We start from the raw sequence: 22,422 nt of genomic DNA, 5'->3' as shown, positions 1-22,422 counted from the left end.
TATATTACTACTCTCCTTGGGTCACTTATCATGAATCATCAGATTTGTCAAAGGGCTTTCCTTTCTCAGTAGAAAATATTGTGTAATATTCGCCTTTCAACTAATTTCTGTAATTTTTAAATGTATAAATTTAAGTATGTAAATTTATATTTCCTGGGAAAAACCAAAATGTTTGTGGTAGATAATCATTTTGATGTATGCCTTCCTTCAGTTTGCAAGTATTTTGCTGAAAATTTTTGCACCTATGGTTTTATGTCTTTAAGGATATTGGCTTATTTTTCCATTTTTCTTGTAATTTTTATCTTGTTAGGGTAGTGGAATTTTACTGGTATCATAGAAGGAACTTGAAGTGTCCAGCATGAGTAGGCTGATAGGGCCTCCATAGCCACCCACAGGGATGATCCCCAGGTCAAGGATTCCACTGTAGTTGAGGACATGAGCTGATGGGGGAGAGTCTTCTGTTTTGTGTTAATTTCATTGGTTAAATAAAGAGACTGCCTTGGCCCTTTAATAGGACATAAAATTAGGTAGGCGGAGTAAACAGAACAGAATGCTGGGAGAAAGAAGCTGAGTCAAGGAGTTGCCATGATTCTCCCACTCCAGACAGATGCAGGTTAAGATCATTCCTGGTAAGCCAGCTCGTGGGCTACACAGCTTATTAGAAATGGGTTGGGCTGACACCGGTGCGCAGACACGGCAAGAAGCGGCGGATGCGGAATAGTCCAAGCATGAAACAGTGAAGCCCACACTGAGAGCAGATCGCCACACTACAACTAAATCAAGTAGGTTTTTGGGGGCCTGGCCTGCAGAGTGGTAGAACGTTTATTGGCGAGGTCCACGGGCGAACGGGGAGCCTGGTCCTGTCCCTGAAGACCACCCTGAGTGGGGAGAGTGTTCTTGGCCCGTGGCGGGACACAGGAAAAGGAGCGGGGGCATTCCCCGACTCCCTTGATCCCCCCCAGTTAGCCTGCGAGAGCTGGTACTCTCTGCTGGGGCTGCTCCTCCTCTGCTGCGACCTCCCTCTCCCTGGCACATCCCAGCTTGCCCCCAGGGACCTCCTTCACTCCCCCTCCCTTCCGCAGGGCCGAGGGATCACCCAGTTTAGCCTGTTTGGGCACTGGATAGGGAGCTAGGGGCAGAGGGCAGTGGGAGTTCCTCTGTTTTGGTGGCTGGCCTGCAGAGGGGTAGGCCTTTTGTTGGCGAGGTCCCTGGCGAACGGGGAGCCTGGTCCTGGTCCTGAAGACCCTTCTGAGTGGTGAAAGAGACCTTGGCCAGCGACAGGACCCAGGAAACGGAAAGAAGGCATTTTGTAACCTTCATCAGGCGATGAAAAGAGACAGAGACAGAGACCCACATTGGAGCACCAGACTAAAATCTTAAGGTCCAAATCAGGAGCAGAAGGAGAGAGAGCACGAGCAAGGAACTCAGGACCGCGAGGGGTGCACCCACACACTGAGACATTGGGGATGTTCTATCGGGAACTCACCAAGGCCAGCTGGCCTGGGTCTGAAAGGCGTAGGATAAAACCGGACTTGCTGAACATAGTGGACAATGAGGACTACTGAGAACTCAAGAACAATGGCAATGGGTTTTTATCTTACTGCACTACTGGCTTTGTGGGAGCCTAGGAAGTTGGGAAGCTTACCTTACTAGACCTGGATGGAGGTGGGTGGTCCTTGGACTTCCCACATGTCAGGGAACCCTGATTGCTCTTCGGGCTGATGAGGGAGGGGGACTTAGTGGGGGAGGGAGAGGGAAATGGGATGCGGTTGTGGGGAGAAGGCAGAAATCTTTAATAAATAAGTTACAATAAAATAAAATAAAAAGAATCCCACAAAAAAAATGGGTTAGGTCAATATGTAAGAGCTAGCCAATAACAAACTGAAACTAATGGGCCAGGCAATGTTTAAAAGAATACAGTTTCCGTGTAATTATTTTCGGGGTAAAGCTAGCCGGGTGGCAGGACGCAGCCCAGCCCGCCAATCTTATTACAACAATGAGCACAATCGTAGTGAGATGCATTCCTGGGGATTCTTTAAGACTGGGTTCGGGCTGTACTCCCGGTAGTAGAAAGGAAAGAAATTTCAGGAAGCTGTAGTCACAGTCTGAAGAGGACAGGGACCCATGCACTGAAATGCTGTCAGAACTGGGGGGACAAGTGGGATGGGCACAAAGCCTGTCTACACTCAGAAGAAGCCTGCCAGAGGGAAAAATACATTGTCTGACTCTTCAAAACTAGCTTGGTCGTTCTCTCCATGGGAAATCCACTGCCTATAAAACATCCGGAAAGACTCCCGAAAGGCAGAAAATTATCAAGTGTCTTGAAAGCACTTTTCCTTCCTTGATGTGTCCTGGTCTTCAGCCCCTTAGTGATTGCTCAGGGACTAGAGGAAAATGCCTCGAAGCTAGAAGGCATCAGGTAACAGAGAGTGGGTCTTCAGCCCCTTAGTGATTGCTCAGGGACTAGAGGAAAATGCCTCGCAGCTAGAAGGCGTCAGGTAACAGAGAGTGGGCTCCTGGTGGGGACCCTTCCTGCTCTGCAGGGGCTGTTTCTCTCTTGGTCCTCCTAGGACAGGGACTTCTTTCTAGCTGCACTTAAGTGCCTGCTCAAATTCTTGCCCTCAGGCTGGAGAGATGGCTCAGAGGTTAAGAGCACTGGCTGCTCTTCCTGAGGACCTGAGTTTAATTCCCAGCAACCACATGGTGGCTCACAATCATCTGTAATGAGATCTGGTGCCCTCTTCTGGCATGCAGGCAGAACACTATACATAATAAACAAATTAAAAAAAAACAAAAACGTGTCCTCATCGCAAAAATCTGTCCCTGCCTCCCTCCTGAAGGCCCGTCTGGAAACTATTACACAGGTTGAGGGCCTGGCCATTTAATCCCGGAGGATGGCAGTACATATCCCTTTTGAGCTGCAGCAGCAGAGCTGTGAAAGGCAGGCCTTCATTCTGCAGCCCTCCTTCTGGAGCACCTTCAGAGGTGGAAGCAGATTGCACATCAAGGTGCTGCTCAGGTGACAAGGGCATTGCTTCTGAGAGTTGCTGCATCTCATGCAAAGGGCAGGCGCAGCTGAACATGGGGGAGCTGGGCTCTACCAGGGGAGAACTGGGAGGAATTCCTTCCTGGGAAAATAGAAGTAAATAAAAACAAGGGGACGCTTTTATGCAGCAGAGGTGCCCATTGCTGAAAACTCAGAGAGGATCCTGCCAAAACTCCACCCATCATTCTTATTACATCCTCGTCTTAGAATATGGGAGCAGTGAAGGGTCAGTTCTAGCATCCATATCTACCCTTAGAATTGAGTCCAATGTCAGTGGCCTTGAAATTGTAGTCTGTATCCAAGTGGGTGGTTTCAGCTTTGATCTGAGGCAGTATCTGATCGCTGTGATGATCTGTTGAGATTGGTTCACGCCTCTTCTTCCTGCAACCGTCTGGATCCTCTCTAACACGTTCAGTTACTAAGTGAAAATCGATACCACCGTGATGTGGAGAAGGCAGGCTTGGTTCAGATGCTGTGAGCTTTGGAGAGTGGGCGTTTCTGATGAAGATGTAGCACAGATCCTTCTCCGTGCTTTCTATTCATGCGTCCGACAACTTTTCTGGCCACCGGGTTGTCTCTTAGATGATAATAATGCAGACTGAAAAAGCCAAATGCAATTTGGCCAGTCATGCATAGAACTTTAAATTGATTTTTCAGGCTGTTCATTCAGGGGATGCAGGCCATGAAGCTAGATGGTCAATGTGGTCCTGTGCAGACAGGTCCTGGTGAAGTCTCACCCCGATATTATGGGGGAGCTGGAGTCAGCCTGATGAGTCTCCCTCTTTGGACAACAAAAGAGAATGAAAATTAAGGAGACACTTCCCACCCCTGTGACATTTCCTCTGGCACTCCAAGCAAGAATAACGCTTCAGTGGCCTTTTCAGTGAGAATCTCATGTCATTTCTGGCTTTTAGGAAGGACGTTTGTAAGGGGAGGTGCAATAATAGACCTAGACCTATCAAGCCTGGATGCCAATGAACCACAGCAATGGGCAGCATGGTACGATATCTATCTCCTCGGGGAGTTCCTGAAATGAGCTGTTCTAAGCTGAAACTGAAGCTGGAACAGGCATCATGGGCTCCAGCTGCCCTTGACTCTCCAGAGCTGACCTTGCTCGGGGCAGAGCTTCTTCTGGAGCCTGCACAGAAGCATGGAGGCACTTGTGGTCATCTGCCCTGGTTTCATATCAGGCGTGTGCTGTGGTGAACGCTGGTTCTGGAAAAGGTCAGAGTGGGGTCACTCAGTGACTCTGCTTTAAGTGAGGTCCTGACGTAGAAAGGAGGTACCAGACATAGTAAAGGCACAGGGCCAGGGGCTGCCGGCTCGGCTCTGAAAACTGAGAATGATACGGGAATGTTCAGGAGGGAAGAGTTCATAACCCCCTAACCCATACTCCCCCACACAGGTACCCCGATGCTCAAAGAATACAGAGGAACAAGAGGTCAAACAGGAGGGATTCGAAAGATCCCCAGTCACGGACTCAGGAATCCCTTACTGGGCTCCTCCTGCTGCCTCTCTCAGAGGGGCCACTCTGTGGTTGAACACACACACCAGGGTTGTACATTTGGCGCCCCCTGGAAGCAGCACAGTCTTGACAGGCCGGCCCCTATTGCCCTTCTCAGTATCCAGCAGCACCAGGTGTTGTGAGCAGAAGACGCTGTCTCAGAGTCAGGTGTGGGTGGCAGGGGCATTTCCGCTTCCAAAGTGCTGCGACAGACACACGGGGCAGATGCAGCCTCGGTCAGTGGGGCATGGCTCGAAGTACGGCTCCCCCTACGGGGACACCTTAGAGGTGTAGGGACCCTTCTGGTCATCCTCTGCCCTGATATTGTCAAAACATTAGGCATAACCCCTTCTGAAGACTCGGTGTGGAAAAGGACAAAGGTGGGTGGGCTCACTGGCTCCTCTTCTCAGGTGCTGACCACAAGGATATACCAGAGATGGTGGAGGTGAAATCCCAGGGTTACAGGCTTGAATGAGGTGGTAGAATCAAACACCTCATGTTCCCTTTCTCATAATAGGTATGTTCCAGTTATCTCATTATATTTTCTCACATATGACGGGTGAGTTATCTTTCTGATACCAAACCCGTACATAAGACAGGAGTTCTTGTACAATTACAGGATCTGGGTAGGGCATACTAGGGATGTTTTCCTGAGGGTTCTTGACCATAAATGTTCCCAAGTATCTTCCATGTTGGGCCTCCTCTCTGTGGCAACACTGAGTATTTTAACATAAGATCACAAAGGTGTTTGGAAATGTAAGCTGGGTGTCATAGCTTCCTTTTTTTATATTACTCTCAAGTCTCTTCCAAGGTCCTTCCTCTGAAGGGGTGGTGCCTGTGGTGGATAAAATAGAGCATTATACCCAGACTCCAGATAATCTGCCTTCCTCCCATCATACCCTTTCCTCAGAACCAGTTCTGGAGCATTGGAGATCTCAGTCCCACTGCGCCCTTGCAGCACGGTGCCTGCTCCTCACTTGGAAGCGAGGCCAGAGTCTCCCAGCTTTATGTTGCCCTACTGCATCGAGCAGGATGCTCTCGGGTTTCAAGTCTCTATGGACAGTACCATCCGTGGTCATGGCAACCCTCTATGGCTGACACTAGCTACCCAAACATTTCCTCACTCAGGCAGCCTGCCTCTTCTAGTTATCTGCTTTCTCAGATGTCCTCCCGTCGCATACTCCATCCCTTTGGAAGTGTAACGTTGCGTATTTAAAATCTGGGAGAGGCAAATGATATGTCGCTTCATAACCATTCCTTAGGGCTGCCACTTAAGTCATGACTAGATGACGATGTCCGTTTGTCTCCTTCCACTGCTCTTATTGCCGTTAGGATGTAAACGCCATGACGGGAGGCCAATGCCACAGTGCCAAGTCCATCCTGGCTGATGGTGCACACACAACACATTATTAAATTGCCTATCTAGGTCCTTATTCCTGGGGAAAGCAGGTCATGAGGCTTGTTACCGGCCGCCTGTCCAGAAACAGTTGTGCCAAAGCCTGAAACCCACAATTAGAATGGAGATATTTACCAAGGAGTCTCACTGATCACCAAAATCGGCTCACTGGTCTATTGGGACAGAAATGTAGCCCAGCCTACGTCCTTTATATACAGGGTATTCGTTCTTCTATCTCAGTGCCAGCTCCACACCTGGCAGCAAGGGCAAAGTCTCCCAGCTTCACGTTGCCCTCTGAGTCTAGCAGGATGTCTTGGGGCATCAGGTCTAGATGAACGGTGTGACCGCCATGACAGCACTTTCAGGCTGATGCTAGCTGTCGAAATGTTCTTTTCTTCACAAAGCCTGCCTTTTGTGATTATGTGTTCCTTCGAGTATCTCCCTGCGCATACTCCTGTACAAGAAATGTAAATTTTCCATGTAAAATCTCAGAGAGACGAATATAATATTAAAAGAACTGGCAGACCTCAGGCTTCACTCCACCACCTCAGCCATGAGGGCAGACCCTGCCCCTCCACCATTTCCGGTACCTTCTTCAACAACTTGCCATTACCTGGAAGGAAGCTGAGTAAGCCCACCTTTGACCTATCAGGGCAGATGATGGCCAGAAGGGCCCCCATACCTCTCTATGGTGTTCCCAGAAGAAGATCCCCACTTCTAGCCATGCCCTACTGACTAAGGCTGCATCTGCCCCATGTGTCAGCTGCCGAAACAACATGCCCTTGCCACCTGGACCATCTTCGTCTCACAACATCGGGTGTTTCAGGTCACTGATGAGGGCAACCAGGGATTGCCTGTGGAGACTCTGCTGTGCGAGGGTGCTGAATAGGCAGGCATTGCCTTTGACTAACACCAGAGTGGCCCCACTGGAAGAGGCAGCAGGAGGAGGAGCCCAGTAAGGGATCCCTGAATGGAAACCTTTCACATGCCTCTGGTGGGATCTGTTCTTTTCCCTGAACTTTGAAACTTCCATTTTCAGCCAAGCTCCCTTCCCCTCCATTAAAAATAAGTACACTCTTTAACTTGTGGGTCCCAGCTGCCTTCTCCATAGGAGGTGTTTTGTGTGGGCAAACAACCCACTGACATAGTGCATTGATCAGCTAGACTTCCCTGATGCCAAGAGCCTGCACCAGACAGGACACCTGGATCTGCATCAGCTGCGTCTCTCACCAGCGAAGACCTCGAGAACATCTTTTAACTTTAGTATTCTCTGCTTTCATCTTCAGTTACCTTGTCTTCTCTGAACAGCCATTGCCTGGTCCTAGGGTAAGCCTTGCCAATCCAGGAACATGGGGAGGGCCTATATTCCCACGCCATCTGTGCGGTCTCTGCTGTCCTCTCCTTCTGAGCACTCTGTCCCCTGTGACTCACTGTGTGGATAATTCCTCCCTTTGTCTGTGCCCTCATCTTCCTTCAGGATCTATCTGTTCACTGTCAGGGCCTCAGGAAGGTGTGGGCTGGCTTATGTTCAGGGTTCTTGGGAATCACCGTCCTTCTCATCCCATGGTTTTCCACCCTCTCACTTCTCCCTCAGCCTCCTGGTGCACGTGGACCCCTGGCAGCCATGGTCTCTGTGTGCAGGACAGGAGGCCATCATCGCTAGGTCAAACACCCTCACCTGCATCGTCACCACCATCTCTAGTATGGAGGTAAATGGGTGCCAGCCTCTCTCTTCCTCCCCCTACCACTGTGTACTGTGACACAGGTCATTTCTTTCGATGCCTAGACCTAGAATCTCTCTGGAGATGGGATTTGGCAAAGGGCCACCTGGGCAGAGGTCCTGTCTTTTCAGATCACTGGTTATTTTTTAAATGGGAGAAATCTTGGAATCTGTGCTCTTCACCCGTGCTTCAGTCAGCATGCTGGGGACAAGTTCCCTCAGTGGAATGGCGGTGAGAGCAGCAAGAAGAGGCTCACAGGCTTTCCTCTCGTTGTAACCGCTTCTCCTTGGAAGGTCACTACTGGAGGATGCTCAGGGCCTCTGAAAGCTCCTCCTTGCTGTCTCTTGTCACGTGCCATGCACTGACAGACATCCCTCAGCTCCTTGTCAGAATTCCTTAGGCTGTGTACCCTGGGTGCCACAGAGCCCAAGTTGGGAGCCAAAGCTTGTTATTGCCGGAAGTAAGAGAACCATCAGTCACCTGTTTTCCCTGGGTTGTCAGGGTGATGATCCGGAACAAAGCCATTCTATTTTCTTTGCCTTTGTGCAGATGGTGACTTACCCTTCCAGGTTACACTGCGTTATCACAGTGAGTCAAGGCACACATGCAAAGTGGCCACTCATCCCATATCCACAGTCAAGAGCAGGGAGAAGTTTACTTGCTTGTGCTGCCCTAGAGTTTCCCCTTCCTATGCAATCTGGGATTCTCTCCATATCAATTAAGATAAGGAAATCACTCCTCTTCAGGCAGGCTCATAGCTGAGCCTTTTCTTGGGAATCCTCCATGCCGACTGGAGTCCCAGGTCACTCTCAGCAGCACTATTGCTCCCAGTGAACTCCCCAGCTCCCAGCACTGAGAACTGTCAGTCAGTTCCATGGCCAGAGGCTTCAGCCTCTTGGTTTTGCCTGGCTCAAAGTGAACACCCAGGATCACGTCAATAGACATCACTGTGCTGTTCCACTTGGTCTTTGCCTGATGCTTCCTAGACTTAGATTTTTTTTTCCCACCAGGCTACACTGCCTTTAGGTCAACTCTTTCTTCTCTTTCCAGCTCTGTCTGGCCAACCTCAAGCTGTGACACACCTCCTTCCCGGAATGGTTAGCGACTTCAGTCCACACCTACCAGTACCCTGTGCTAGCCTGGACTTAGCAGTCAGTCGATTTCGGCTCCGTTTTGGTATGTATGTTGCCTCCAACCTTAGCCTGTTTCAGACAGATGGTTGAGCTCTGAGAGCCAGGACGCCTTGTCAAACACTTAAAATCGTTTACATTGTCTCACATATTTCTCTGTCTCCCCTCTTCTCCCTGCCTGTCTCTCCTGTCCATCTGTGTGTGCCCGCACCTATGTGCTATGTTTAGCATGTAAGGTTGCAGAACAACCCTATAAATTCATTCTCTCCAACCGCTTTGTAGATTGAACTCTCTTGCTTCCTCCCCCGAATGTTTTTGCCTGTGGAGACCCTGAAGGGTATGAAGCAATGCCAGAACTTGCTGGAGAAGTCCATGACGGCTCTGAAGAAAGCCTGTGAGGAGTGGGCCTTGGCCTTGGCCCGCACGTGTGCTGCTCTCCTTCCTCGGATGCCAGTCAGGACAATGAGACCGTCTCGGTCCCTCAAAATTGCCTTGCTTGTTGTTTTGGGGAATCCTCAACCTCTTGGCTTACTTCTCTGACTTTAGATCTTATTGAATCTTAGTGTCCTAGCCTACTTCTCCTTTTCTTTATGCCTAGTTTAGTTTTCTGTGGCTGTACCAGTAAGTATGTAGCATTTTAGGCCATTGCTCCTCGCGATAGCATACTCAGAGCCCTTGCCCAAGGGTGCTCTTGCTTACTGCTCTTATGTAAGCAAGAGTTTGTGTTGTCCAGTGTCAGTGCTGTGTGGTCCTTTCCTCAGAGACTGGGACATTCAAGCCGGCAGGGAAGCTCCTTAAACAGGAAGGTCAGCAATTCAAAACAGCTTCAGGAAGGAACTCTCTAAAACTGACCAAATTCTCTCTTTCTCTCCTCCCCAAGATTTTACAAGCCAAGCTTCTCAGAGTTACTCTCAGACAAGTCAAGCTACAAAGATGACTATAAGATCAGACCAGCTGCCAGGAAGAAGCAGAAAACAGCCATGGTGCTTGAAAGGGGCTTAGACCAGCTTGGACTTAAAAGGACACTCGTCTACCTGTGGAGCTGCTGGTAGGCTGTGCAGTGTGCTCCAGGTTCCGTTCCTAGCTCTTGCGAGCTTGTCACCCATGCCAGGGTAAGCTTTGATGGTGCAACTATCTTTGAATTTCCATGAACCTGTAAGTCACCTCTCACCCAGATTCCTGTAAACAATGCCCATAAAGCTCATTGGCTCACCAAGCTGGACGTGGTGGCATCTGTATTTGGTCCCTCGTGGGCTTCCTGTCTGGTGTGAGGAGCCATGTATGTTACATCTTCCAGGGAACGGACTAGTCACACAACAGGTGGGAAGGCAAGGGAGGATAGAAAGAGTGATTATGAGAGGGTAAAGAGGGTGGTTATGTCTGGGGCCGTTCAGGCATTCACCAGTCTGACAGTGAGATTTACTATGAAGAGAAATTTATTTAGATTCTTGTGGCAGATCTTCTTGGCACCAGGACTGACTGCATCTGAGAGGGCTCCGAAAATGCAGCATTTAACCACATTAGCCCAGGTTTTATAAAGGAAAGAAACCACAAAGGACCGATTTGGGGGGTGGAGTTAACTCACACCTGTCTGAATGTAGGGGAATCCTATCTTAACATCTATGTCCTGCAGTTGTCCTGGTCAGCTTGTTGAGCTGGAAGCAAGCTTGACTACGAAGCAGAAATAGCAGTTGGCCTTCTCATCTGTTATCTTGCAATAACAGTGAAATGGACAAGGTCAGCGGATTTCAGGAATAGTTTAGTGAAGTGTGCTGCTAGGGTACAGCTTGTACAACCTAGGGGCTTGCATGCTAATGGCATCTTTGCTTTTTGTCTCTCAAGCATAAGGAGTTTAAACCTTAAACATAATGTTCATCATCACAATGGGAGTATTTGGTGGAGAGGGTGATGAATATGGTCGAAATACATCATCTGAAATTCTCAGAGAATTAAAATTAGCTTTTAAAAGAAAAGAAAGCAGCTAATACTGGCAACAGGGGCCCTTACACAGTGCTAATGGGACTGTAACCTGGTCTAGCCGCTGTGAGAGTCCGTACACACATTTCTCAAAACAAAACACATGGGAAATAAATCATCCATATGACCCAGCTGTGCTCCGCTGGAATAATCAGGCAGAGGACCCTATGATACACAGAGGTACTTTACACCCATGGTCACTGCAACACTAAGTACAAAAGCCAATTAGTAAACAAGACAGCCCTGGACATGGACAGAGGCTTAGACAAAGAAAAGGTGCTGTCTATACAAGATGGGATTAGAAGTATGTTGTTTTCAGGAGAGTGAACCCAGCTGAGAAAGATCCCATTACGTGGTTAAGCCAGCTGCAGTCCTGGATTCTATATACATACACGAAAGCCCTACATACAGGACACAGTGCTGAAGTAACACTGTCTGTGGAGACAGTGGGGACCACAGGGAGGAAAAGGAGGGTGGATAGAGTGTTGTAGTTGGAGGCCACCAGAGAAAGAACACCACCAACTTTAAATTGAAAAGACTACAGAAGTCTCCTTCCTAGCACTGTTGCCACAACACTCCTCTGCCAGGCTGGGGCTGCTGCACGAGGGAGAGATGCAGGCTGCAGTTTCTAAAGGCACAGCGCACAACTGTCTCAATTCTGGGGATGTCTTCCTATGTGAGGCATTATTGTGGGTTTTGTTTGTTTTGTTTTTCCTATCAAGCAGCATTTAAGTGAGATCATAGAAGAAGAATGAGCGCTTGGTTAGTATTTTGGGATAAAATCACACAACAAGAGAACGAGGAACATTTTGGGAGATGAGCCTGGGGCTCTGAGACCAGTCAGCCCTTTAGATTGTTGTCAAGACTCAGCTGCTGATGAGAATGACATTTGGGTATGGCTCACTCATCCTGTGGTTAATAATCCCTAGGCTAAGCATGGGGCCCTACTAACTCCTAGGGTTTTTCTTGTTTGTTTTTTACACAGTAAGTTAGTTTAAATATCAGTTTACCCTAAGTCCAGTCAAAGAGAGGGAAGACCAATAATATGAGCAAAGGGATCAAGACCATGATGGGAATACCCACTGAAATAGCTAATGAGAGCTCACTGACTCTGGCCTAACAGCGGGGAACCAACATAGGACCAAACTAGGCCCTCTGAATGTGAGTGACAGTTGTGTGGCTGGGGCAGACTGTGGGGCCACTGACAGTGGGACCAGGATTTATCCCTATTGCTTGTACTGGCATTTTGGAGTCCATTCTCTTTGGAGGGAAACCTTGCCCAGCCTAGGTATAGGGGGGAGAGCCTTGTGCAACACTTTGTTGACTCCCCTTGGGAAGTCTTACTCTCTCTCTGAGGAATGGATGGGGAGTGTGTGGAGGGAGTGGGAGGAAGGGAGGGAGTGGAAACTTGGATTAGTATACAAAATCAGAAAAGATAGCTTTTCAAAAAAATTAATAAAAAAAGAAAATTCAGTTTAAGATGGAACTAGATTTTAACCATTACAATAGTGATATACAAGGAGGAAAACCGTCAACATATATATACACACACAAAATCTTTTATTAAACTTTGGGAGCTGGAGAGATGACCCCATGGGTAAGAGCTCTCATTGCATTGCAGAGGACCTGGTTTGGTTCCCTGTAACCACATGGTGACTAACAGTCTCTAACTCCAGTGGGGTCACTCATTAAGACTACACTGGAGGACTGGAGAGATGGGTCAGGAGTTAGGCCGCTGGCTACTCTTCCAGAGGACCTCCTGTTGGTTTACAGCCATCTGTAAATCCAGTTCCAGGGGATCCAGTGTCTTCTTATGGCATCCATGGACACTACCCAAATAGACCACAGACGTACATACTATAAAAAAAAAACCAAATCTTACTTTAAAATGAGTCTCCTAAGTAAGACCCCATGCCAATGAGGGTGATAACTGTTATGTAGGATGGCAAGGCAGGGCCCTGGCTGACAGGCAACTTTGGCTCTTGCTCCTGGCACAGTGTCTGGCTTGAACATGGCGGGTACTGTTGTTTCTCTGGCAAGAGTCGGGTGAGCTTGGGGAAGAGTCTGGGCCAGGTTGTCCTGGGTCGTGGGGATCACAGTTGTCTCTCGTGGTCCTGGATTCACAGTTTTAACATTCAGGAATAAACCCACTTAGCCACAGGAGAAATTCTGTGTGTTGTCATACAACGATGACCAGTGCTGTGATGGATGGAAATTCGCACATGCTCAGACCAGGCGGTCGGGACCCATGCCTGCCTCCCTGCCCTCCTTTCGTCTCACTTCCCTTAGCCCACTCTGCTCTGTACATGAGAGAATTCATTTCCTGGAAACTGACCACTTCCCCGTCTTAGCGCCGTTTACAAGAGCAGCGTCTGTTCCTGGAAGGCTTCCTGCCGTCTTCCCATGTAAAGATCTTCTCAGTGTTCAGTCAGAACCTAAAGAGCTCTGCTTGAGAAGAACTTCCTGACACAGCCATGCAGTTCAAAAATAACCACTCCTGAAGTAGAGCGTGAAGGGTGTGTGTGTGGTGGTCTGGAGCAGAACGTAGTGGGTAGGAGCATGGAGTGTTCATGCAGACTGGATCCTATCAGTCTAGAGACTCACGGTCAGCTGTAGATGCAGCTCAGTGGTGTTCCAGCACCCTCTTCTGGCCATGATAGGTAACTGCATCCACATGGGGGACCTCAGGTTTGGGCGCACACAAGCACAGGCACCCTCACACACAGACACAGAGAGCTAAAAGTAACGCTTTTAAAGAGGAAAATACTAAATGGACGTTTGCAGAAATAAGCACTTCAGACATTTTAGATTTTATGCCAATCTGAGTAGCACAGTTAGAACTCAGGCTTCCTATGTCCTTCCCTGGAGATCACTAGGAGCTACCATGTTTATCAGTTGGACGCACTCTTCGGCACAATGCAGGAAAACACATCATCAAAATGCCATCTGACAGCCCACAAGTTAACACAGCATTAGGGATTAGCCTTAATGAGATCATACACATGTTGGCACATGTACATGCAAGACAGTGCAGTGGTTTAGCTCACTTGCAGAGACCCAGGTTTGATTGTCAGCTCCCGCATGGCAGCTCACAACCCCTTGAAACTTCAGTTATGGAGGATCCACTACCGACTTCTAGCCTCCTCAGTAACCAGGCACTGGGGTGGTACACAGACATCCATGCTGGCAAAACACCGTTATACCCCAAATAAATCCCACGTGTGCCTCACAAGGCAGCTGTGACTAGTGGGAGGAGACCATAACATAACCACAGGCCTGTTCTGGAGGATTCTTGTCCTGTGCTCCCCTTCTTCTTGTCCCTGTTCATTCTTACCCGCAGAAAAGGCAAAAGCAAAAAGGAGCATCCAGTTCCTGAACCGCCCGCTGAGGAGACCGGCTTCTTCTCAGCGGCCCATCGGGAACGTCTGTGCACCACAGGAACCTAAACCGACAAGCAGAAGGTTGGCCTTTCCCTGTCTCTGTAATTCCTTAAACGTAGCATTGCACACGCCAAATTTTCTGTCTTAGAATCCTTATGTACCTATGGTGAAGTCTACAAATGATGGAATTTGTTGGTACCCACCTCACAGTCCCTGGGAGTGAAAAGTGGAGAAATGCAAAGGACTTCATCCTGCCCCTTGGACACGCTCTTTTGCAACATCAGGAAGCATTTGACAGCAGAACCGCTTTTGCAGTTAGAATAATGAATGGCCTGTTCAGTTTAGGTATTCCTCCCATTTTAAGTAGAATACTTAATTATACCATAGAAATATGATTTAAAAAGGACTCAGATCTAGAAACACTGTTTCTTTTTTTTTTTTTTTTTTTTTTTTTGGTTTTTTCGAGACAGGGTTTATCTGTGGTTTTGGAGCCTGTCCTGGAACTAGCTCTTGTAGACCAGGCTGGTCTCGAACTCACAGAGATCCGCCTGCTTCTGCCTCCCGAGTGCTGGGATTAAAGGCGTGCGCCACCACCGCCCGGCTTAGAAACACTGTTTCTAAACCCAGCGTTCGAGTACAGTGTGCACAGCATTTAATTGGCAGGAGTACGCAGTGTTCCTGCTAGGAAGGACTCTTCGGACTGTGCCGGACTAAAATGTAGCGAGCAGCATAGAGCCACACCTGATGGAGATGTATAATCAACTCCTATGGCTAAAGTCTGACTTATGCCTGATCACGCAATGATCATCAGCTGCCTGCATATGCGTGAACCTATGGGCAGTGCCCACCTGGCAGTTCGGGGTTGGCAGCCCATGCCTACTTAAGGGCTGGGAGAGGTTTGCCCGGGGAGAGAGGTCAAAGAGAGAGAGAGGGAGAGAGGGAGGGAAAGAGAATTGTAAAAGGTCCTGGAATAAAACTGCAGTGAGAAGAGCTCCGGTGTGTCGCGTCATCCTTGCGGGACGAGGGTGGGGCGTGACACTAAAACCCATGTTTCCCCTCAGTGACACACCATTCTATAGCAAACGTTTTTATTCTTCTGTTTGCCAGGCTAATATGTGTTTGCAAAATTCATGTGACATAAGAATATAAGTAGCAAAGGAGAAAGGATTCAGAAGTTCCTCTGCCTACTTCACAAACGATGACCAAGCTGGGAGTGTGCAGTGATAGAGTGTCCCCTATCATGCATGGGGTTCTGGGTTCCATGGAAGGCACAGAGTACAAATTAAACAGAAGTAAAAGTAATGGCTTCCAAGCAAATATTGAAAGACCCTCAGAGTGGTCCTTCCCTCAGGAGGAGACGCCTAACTCAAGGAACAGTCGAGACCACTGGCTGCAATTAGCAAGAGGTTTATTGGATGGGCACAGGTACCTGTGGGCGACAAAGTCCTTTCGGAGGACTTGCGCGCCTGCAGGCTGGGAGAAGGTCTTTTTATAGATAAAGGGTGGCAAAAGCAGGCATACAGAAGCAATGCATGGTTACAGGGATCTCATTGGTCAGTTCGAATGAGGCGATGGGTTCATTTAGGTGACAAGTTTCCTGGAGACGTGAAGGTCTGATAATAATAGCAGACTTGGCCCTATTTAGGGTACATGTAGTTTTTCCCAGAACTGTTCGTTCCCCCTCCTAGGCCTGGTGTCTGACCACAGATATCCTGTTTGACCGCCTAGGAGTACTGACTTTACCTTGAACTTACATTTGTTTGTGTGAAGGCTTTGCAAAATGGCATTACAGCAGCTAAGCTGGGGTCTTTCAATATGAGTAAGTTTTATGGATAGTAGAAATTCTGTGGGATTTTAAGTGTTTCCATATGTCATTATTTCAGAAGATAACATTACACGAAGTTTAATGTTTTGTTTGGGATCACTCACGACTCATCATTGGAGAGCCGCTCCAGAGACGGCTGTGTGATTTGTGAGGTCTGTCCTTATAGTTGAGCAGTAAAACCCAAAATCCCTGCCACGTATGTCCTGTGTCTTTACGGCGAGCGATAAAGTAAGAAACAAAGAAGTTGCTGACAGAGGAAAATGACGCCAAAGAACCAGGGCATTTCTTTATTAGTACCGGATGGAAGAAGCCAGGCAGAGAGGAAAGGCTGCTGGTGGAGGCTTCCCGGGACAACAGCAGTGCAGAGGAAAGAGAATGTTTACCAATTGTAAAAGCCAGCCTATCGGCAAGAACGAAGTAACCATCCAGGGACAGCACGAGAAAATACAGTAGCCTGCTGGGAACATGGTGTGGTGACTAGCGTGCACCACGTTCCTCTCACTTCTGCCCTACACTGCCATCTAGTGGACAATGGTCTGCCCGGTCCTTGGCGAATCTGCTTCAGAGGATGTGATTGATGGTCTGGGCTTTGGAGCTGAGTTCTGTCATTTGAGACACAACAATCTGTGTTGTGAGAGGGCCACTTGCTTCCCAGCTGCTCAGCCCTGAAAACCACACAAACTATATTATTAAAATCACTGCTTGGCCCATTAGCTCTAACCTCTTATTGGCTAACTCTCACATCTTGATTTAACCCATTTCTATTAATCTATGTGTTGCCACGTAGCTGTGGCTTACCAGGAAAGATTCAGTATGTCTGACTCTGGAGCCTCCATGGCAGCTCTCTCTTCCTCAGCCCTTCCTCCTCCCAGCACTGAGTTCTGTCTTCTCCGCCTACCTAAGTTCTTCCCTATCAGGCTTATTTATTTATTTGGGGGAACATTTTTTTTTTCTTTTTTTGACATTTAGAAAAACAGTTTAATAAAAAATACACTAGGTTCTACAAGCAGCTTTTATGATCATTTCTGTTAAAATAATTACTGTCCTCTTGTTAAAAAAGAAGTCTCGTGTCACAAGAAAAGTAACTGACATTTGCTCAAGTGTCTCCCTGCGTGTGTCTCCCTACCACTTCTCAGCAGATGCTGAGGGAGGTGAGACGCGTCCTCACCCTGACAGAAGCTCGCTTTCTCTGCCCCAGAATCTTTGTGAGTGTCTGAGAGGAAATCCTCGTGCTGAACTCAGTGTACCTCTTTTTCGGTTCCTTAGGACCGGCAAAGAAACTGTCTTCACCTAGAGGCTATGCGGTCCAAACCAGTAGGGAGAATGTTCTAGCAGCAGCTACAGATGGCTTTTTCGGGTTTTTTGTTTGTTTGTTTGTTTTGTTTTGTTTTGTTTTTCGAGACAGGGTTTCTCTGTGGTTTTGGAGCCTGTCCTGGAACTAGCTCTGTAGACCAGGCTGGTCTCGAACTCACAGAGATCCGCCTGCCTCTGCCTCCTCCCGAGTGCTGGGATTAAAGGCATGTGCCACGATCGCCCGGCCAGATGGCTTTTTCTTTTTACTGATTCAAGACCCAGGCGCTTTGCAGTGAAGCAGGGACCTCCGGCTGCCGCGGGCGGTCAGTGCTACACAGCTCTGGCTGGATTAGTGTTGTAGTTGGGAGCTCAGCACGTGGCAGGATGGACCTCAACATGCACATAGGCCGTGCAGTTAGGAGGGAATGTCCGTTCCTTGTTCCAGTGCCTTTGAGTAATAAAGTTAATACAAATAATAAAGTATTCAAAAAACAAAACCGAGTGATTCCTATAGCAGTCTCAGACTCCGACCCTGTAGAAGTTCCTCGGGCTGGTGAGTGTCTGGTGCTGACGCCGCCAGCCTGCAGAGGCAGCTACCTGAGTTCTCGGCTGTGGGACTGCGTTCATCACTCATATAATTTCCCAGCTTTCATGTACATGGGGATGGAGCCACGCTGAGTCAGCCCTTCAAACCTTTTATAGGTGTAATTGAGAAAAACCCAGTCTTTGGATTTGTAGTCGGGCTCTGTGGTATTCGGCACCGGCTGTAAGATCTCAGACTCAGGGAAGTCATGGAAGTTGGAGGTGTCGTCGATACTCTTGATTTTTATCGGGATGGCTGCCGGCCTTTCCCTGATATACCCCCACCCCACTCCCTCACTCCCTCTACCCCCTCAAAGAAGGGGTGACATTTGATCTCTTCCACACCAGCGTTCCCAATTCTGTTTTCAAAATCAGTACAAAAGCCGGGCGGTGGTGGCGCACGCCTTTAATCCCAGCACTCGGGAGGCAGAGGCAGGCGGATCTCTGTGAGTTCGAGGCCAGCCCGGTCTACAAGAGCTAGTTCCAGGACAGGAACCAAAAGCTACAGAGAAACCCTGTCTTGAAAATAAAAAAAAAAAAATCCATACAAAATCAGTACAAAATCTGAGAATCAAGTCCTTCAAGTCCTTGGCTTTCTCAAAGACGGGCACTTCTGGAGGAAACGCCAGTGTCTCCTTCCAGCTCCTAACTTTTCTGTGTGTCTCCTGAGGTGTCTCAGAGCAGAAAGGTGGGAAGCCTATTAGCATTTCATACATGATCACTCCCAAGGACCACCAGTAGTCACACAGTTTGTTGTAGCAAGTCTGCATGAAGACTACTGGAGCAATGTAGTCTGGTGTTCCAATAGCTGCCGCCTGTTCTTTTTCTACGTCTCTGCTTTCCGCTTTGAGTTCATGTTGTGGAACAAGAAGTCGCTTGGTGGGTTGTGTGAGAGGTTTCTATAAAATTCAGTCCTGTGCGTTTTCTTTAACCCCGTGCACAAACCAAAATCAGGCAATTTTTTTAAAAGATTTATTTATTATGTAGTATACAACATTCCTTCCATGTATGTTTGTATGCCAGAAGAGGGAACCGGATCTCATTATAGATGGTTGTGAGCCACCATGTGGTTGCTGGGAATTGAACTCAGGACCTCTGGAAGAGCAATCAGTGCTCTTAACCTCTGAGCCATCTCTCCAGCCCCCAAAATCAGGCAATTTTACATGTCCCTTGGCATCCAGTGAAAGGTTGTCTGGCTTCATGTCCCGGTGGATGAAGCCCAGCTGGTGGGTTGCATCAATCGCCAAGACAGTCTCTGAGATGTAGAACTGCGTCTGCTCTTCTGTCAAGGTGTCCTTTTTCATCAGCAATGACATCACGTCACCTCCAGGAAGAAATTCCATGATCAGATAGAGGTTCCGCTTGTCCTGAAAACTGTAGAACATCTTCACCACCCAGGCACTGTCTGCTTCCACCAAAAATGTCTCTTTCTGCTCGAATATGAGCCACCTGCTCTTTCTCCAGCATGTCGGCTCTCCTCAAGATCTTCATGGCGTAGATGTGCCCTGTGTCTTTCTTCTGGACCAGCCGCACCTCTCCGAAAGCTCCTCTCCCGATCACCTTCAGAGACTCAAAAGTCATCCAGGCCAAGTCTGGTCCTCTTGAGGCTTAAGAACTCTGTTTCTTTACGAGCATGTTGTGATCGGCGTAACTTTTTCTCCTCATCTGCCAATCCTTCTTCTTCCATGGCCACTTCTAATTTCTTCTGGTTTCTCTCTCTTCATGCTACAAAATCAGGTTGCTGTAAAAATTCTCCAGTATGAGCTTAGCCACAGTCACTCTTTCCCTGGTATGGTTGCTCATAGGAAAGGTGGTTGTTGCCCCTGCAGTCATTTCCATAGTAACAGGAACTGCCCGAGTGCCGCAGCTGATCAGCCTCCTCAGCCACCGCAGCCGGTGGCAAGCATCTACAGCGCCAAGCCCCGCCCCGAGAGGCGGGGCCACTGTGGAGTCTTGTGAGGCTTGACTCCAGTTTTTTTTTTTTTAAGTCAGTGTCAGGCTGTTTTGTTGCGACAGATCTTAGCACTGCTCACAAATGAGGCGTTTTAATGACCTCAAGTTTCATCCTTTTCTGGAGCTCGCAGGCCTGGAGAGATGGCTCCACAGATAAACATTCTTGCTGCTCTTGCAGAGTACCTGAGTTCAGTTTCTGCTACCCACATCTCAGGACTCTGAAGAACCTGTAATTCCAGCTCCTGGGACTTAGTACCTTCTTCTACTCAATTCAGGCACCCGCAGACATGAACACACACACACACACACATCAGTAAAAAGAAAATTCTTTAAAAAAAAGATTGCTGGGCTGGAGAGATGGCTCAGTGGTTAAGAACACTGGTTGTTCTTCCAGAGGTCCTGAGTTCAATTCCCAGCAACCACATGGTGGCTCACAACCATCTGTAATGAGATCTGGTACCCTCTTCTGGCCTGCAGGCATACATGCAGACAGAACACTGTATACAAAAAAAATAAATAGATCTTTTAAAAAAAAAGTTGCTTGGGCAACTCTTGTGTTTCAATATGCCTTTCAGAATTATTTCCTCTAGTTCTATGAAGGATGTCATTGGTTCTTTAATGGGGTTGTATTAAAACAAAATTACTTTGGGTAATACAGATTTTTAGAAAATCCATATGAATTCTTCTACATGAGGGAACTCTATGTTTGTATAGGCTTCTGTGCACGTGTCTCCTTCAGTTTCTTTCATGAGTGTTAATTTGTATTGCACGTCTTCAGTTAAACTTACTCCTAGACTTTGATTCTTCTCTCTTCCCCACTGCTCTCTCCTTTCTTCCCCTTTCGTCCTTCACTCCCCATTTCTCTCCCTCCTCCCTCTCTCTTTTCTTCGTAGTTACTGTGAATTGCATTATTTTCACATTTCTCATAATTCTTGTTATTGTAATGAAAATGCTACTGATATTTACATGTTCATTTTATAACCAGCAACATTACTGAATTTATCACTTTTTTTAGGTGTCTGAGTTTTCTTTATTTTTTTAAATTTCTTAATGGCCAAATTTCTTATTTAATGGTTTATGCTCCTTAACATTTGTTTTATAATGACATAGTTTTTTTATTTATTTAAACTTCTTTTTTCCAAATTCCCACTCCCTCCCCTCCTTTCACTCTCCTCCCTCCACAGACCTTCCCACCCTACCCCCTCCATTCCTGAGAGGGCGATGTACCCTGCCCTGTGGAAAGCCCCAGGCTCTCCTTACTACATCTAGGTTGATCCAAAGAGAATAGGATCCCAAGAAGCCGGTATATGGAGTAGAGACACATCCCAGTGTCACTATCAGTGGCCCCTCAGCCTGCCCCAGCTGTTAACCCTCTTCAGGGGGGCTTGGTTGTTCCCATGTTCTTTCACTCCCAGTCCAGTTGGAGTTGGTGAGCTACCGTTAGCTCAAGCAAACTGTCTCAGTGGATGACCCCCTCATGGTCTTGAATTCCTTGCTCATACTCTCATTCTTTCTACTCCTCAACTGGATCTTGGGAGCTCAGTCCAGTGCTTTGATGTCGGCCATTGCCTCTGTTCCCATGTGTTGCTGGATGAAGGTTCTATAGTGATATTTAAGACAATGATCAGTCTGACTACAGGGTAAGGCCAGTTCAGACACCCTCTCTTCTATTGCTTAGGGTCTTATCTGGGTTCATCCCTGGGGGTTCTTGGGCATTTTTCTAGAGCCGGGATTCTTGCTAACTCCATAATGGCTCCCTCAATCAAGATATCTCTTTCCTTGCTCTTTTCCATATGAAGTTGAGTATTGTTCTTTCGAAGTCTATGAAGAATTTTGTTGGAATTTTGATGGGCATTGCATTGAGTCTGTAGATTGCTTTTCATAAAAGGCCTGCTCTGGTGGAGATTGCTGATTCAGGCCTGCTCCAGTAGAGGTTGCTGGCTTGGTCCTGTTACCTCAGAAGTTGCTGATTTACGCCCAGTCCTACAGAGGTCTCTGGCTTGGGTCTGCTTTCTCAGCAGTGGCCCCAATAACAATTTATAATCAACACCTTAAACAATAATAAGCATGCATAACCCACTGAATGACCAAAAACAGCCATCCCACCTTTTGGGAATGTGGGTGTTTCCTTTAGACTGTTTCATGTTTTCTGGGGACCCTGGAGTGTTTAGGGACCTGGAGAAAATTAAGAAAATGGTCAAATTCTGGCTAAAATAGTTTTGAGGCTGGACCATCTCAGCCAGCAGCCTGGAAGCTGTTCTGTATGTGGAGCTCTGAGGAAACTACCAGAGAAACACTCTGAGAGGCTGGATCACCCGGGCCACCTACTTCACTGGTGTCTGGTCCTTAGCTCGTGCTGTGCTGGCTGTTGAAGCCCTCAGGCATTGGCCGAGGAAATGTGTCTGTTCCTTGGCCTGCCTGAGAGACTGAAGGACCAGGAAGTCACAGCAGTCCTCTGCTCGAACAGGAAGTCTAGCAGCCAGAAGCAGGCCAGGCCAGGCATGTTTACTGCTGCTTTTACAGTACAAGAGACCACGCCCAAGTGGGCTGGTATCTTAAAGACTACTGGCTGAAGGAGCAGAAGGTGCTCCAACACCACACACCTTTAATCCCAG

At 47.9% G+C, this 22,422-nt stretch overlaps 1 pseudogene; it reads right to left on the bottom strand.

The window, feature by feature from the left end:
- Window positions 1–17,898: 17,898 nt before the first annotated feature.
- LOC142839827 (serine/threonine-protein kinase 38-like pseudogene) lies at window positions 17,899–19,704 on the bottom strand (annotated as a pseudogene).
- Window positions 19,705–22,422: the final 2,718 nt, after the last annotated feature.

This window comes from Microtus pennsylvanicus, chromosome 22 (genome assembly GCF_037038515.1).
Source record: "Microtus pennsylvanicus isolate mMicPen1 chromosome 22, mMicPen1.hap1, whole genome shotgun sequence".
Classification (NCBI taxonomy): domain Eukaryota; kingdom Metazoa; phylum Chordata; class Mammalia; order Rodentia; family Cricetidae; genus Microtus; species Microtus pennsylvanicus.
Note: the sequence above shows the minus strand (reverse complement) of the source record. Positions and strands in the feature narration are given on the sequence as shown.